Here is a 2114-nt window from a genome sequence, read left to right as displayed (position 1 = left end):
GTGTCACTTCCCCAAACAGGGTGGTTCGCATTAAAATCTCCGCACCATATAATTGGCCCAGGACAGCGTTTTCTGATCTTTCTCGTTTCATCGGGATCCCATGGTTGGTGAGGACGTATGTAGCTTGAGACAACAGTAATATCACGCTTGTCCATTCTTATTGTTACGGCTGTATGTTCACCGTATAGAGTGTTCAAGTCGCTAAAGTCGATTTCCATTTGTTTGAGGTGATTCTGCACGAATATAGATGCCCTAGACTTCCCGTCGAGGTGCGGTGTCTTACTGTGATATTGGACATATGGGGATAATCGATGAGGTCCTGGTTGCACATACGTTTCTTGAAGAGCAAGAACATTTGGTTGAAGCTCCAGGAGGCGGCGACGAAGTTCGGAAAGTCGAGGTCGAAGAGTATTAACATTCCACTGGATGATCAATGGAAGCATCTTGATACGACCTGGCGCTACCGGCGCGCGCACAGGGGATCTTGCAGCGTTGCTCTCAGGCATCGCTGTGTTGAGAATTTTTCACGATTCCGACGATAGCTGTCTCAAAGAGCATCATTCCTTGTAAAATTGTCTTCAATGTGCTTGTTGGCATTTGTGCAATGGCACTCCGCAGTGCAGAGAAGATGAAGCCTATTAAGCTATCGGCGGATGTGGCTGATTCTTGCGCTGGCTCCTCAGACACACGTCGACCAGAGAGTACATCACTGTATGCAAGGTTTCTATTTGGTCTAGTCTGGGTCATTTCCTGTTGGTCCTTCTTCGCATCTGACTTTCCTGAGTTTTCTTTATCAGTGGTTGGAGAACGTTTAGAAGAGATATTCATTGACCTCGATGCAGCTCTTTTTGGCGAATCCTTCTTAGGTTGAATTTTTTGTCCCGCTTGCGCATGGGAACGATCTGCGTGCGTTGCTTCTTTTTAAAGCGCAGGATATTCTTCTTGTGCTACAGGTAGTTCACGTTGTGTTTCAACAAGCTTTGGTCCGTGAATGAAAGATTTTTTCCTTGTAAGTGCTGCCAGGCGTACCTTGCAATTTGCATAAGAAGCTGGATGGTCACCGAGACAGTTCGCACATTTGGTGGGAAGTGTGCCAGGGCATTCTTTGGACGAGTGTAGTTCTCCACATCTTTTGCATTTTGTTTTCCCCTTGCAGTACTTTGCAATGTGGCCGAGGGCCTGGCAGTTGAAACACCTTGGAGGTGCTTCAATGTGCTCGGTTGCCTCGTGCCGTGTGAAGCCGAGGTTGATCTTGTCCGGTCGCTCGGTGTTTGAACGGAATGTTAGAACCACTCGGTCGGTTGGTTGGGCAACATCTGTTGCATTTTCGCGTCGCTGGTAGAGCCAACGAGCGGCGTACACACCGGCTGGTCCCAGAAATTCGTTAAGGTCCTTATCAGTGTACCACTTTGGTACCCCTTTGATTAGACCGAAGTTTTGTAGGTACGCTTTGGGTATGGTTGCTTGTACCGGGATCCCACAAAGGGAGTGCACTTTGAGAAGTCGATGCACAGTCGGTACTTCCGAGACATCAAGTAAAAGACCTCCCCTCGCTGTGAAACGATGTCTCACGATGGGCGCGCCAGCCAGTGTCTCTGCTTCAGCAGACAATTTCAGCGGGTTTTGTTGCTGCAACCGCTTATCCTCCTGCACGGGCGTTACAAGGACTGGAACCCCTGTCGTCCTCTGTCGACGATGTTGCACTAAGGTGAACTCAGAGTCCTCTCCGGCTTCCGCCTCTTCCATTTTTTCGGGGTGGTCGTTCACTGATATCTCCTCATCATCCCCGTCTCCCTTACGTCGCTTAGTTTGGGGGCTTACTTGTGTTCCATTGTAGGTATGGTCTGATTCGGTAATATCCGAGGTCGTGGCTGGGGGATGTCCATCGGCACAGGACATACCAGGTGTACCCCTGCCTCGAAAGGCCAAGGTTGACTTGAATGGGCGTCTTAAAATATACGTGTCCAAAAATTGAAACAAGAGAAGAAAAAATGGCGACCTAGTCAAATAGGATTCTTCTTCCTCCTCCCTCCACAATTCTGTACATATTCAAATCGATATTAAAGATTAAAACAGCGCAGGGACAACGACAAGAACAAGAAGGTAGACGAAGA

At 48.4% G+C, this 2114-nt stretch overlaps 1 pseudogene; it reads right to left on the bottom strand.

Annotated features, from left to right (window-relative positions):
• Positions 1-498: 498 nt before the first annotated feature.
• Positions 499-1899, bottom strand: LOC115331524 (annotated as a pseudogene).
• Between the last annotated feature and the right edge of the window lie 215 nt (positions 1900-2114).

This window comes from Ixodes scapularis, unplaced genomic scaffold (assembly GCF_016920785.2).
Source record: "Ixodes scapularis isolate PalLabHiFi unplaced genomic scaffold, ASM1692078v2 PGA_scaffold12__126_contigs__length_90152505, whole genome shotgun sequence".
In the NCBI taxonomy this organism is placed as follows: domain Eukaryota; kingdom Metazoa; phylum Arthropoda; class Arachnida; order Ixodida; family Ixodidae; genus Ixodes; species Ixodes scapularis.
The sequence above is the reverse complement of the archived record's forward strand: the minus strand, read 5'-3'. Positions and strand labels throughout refer to the sequence as shown.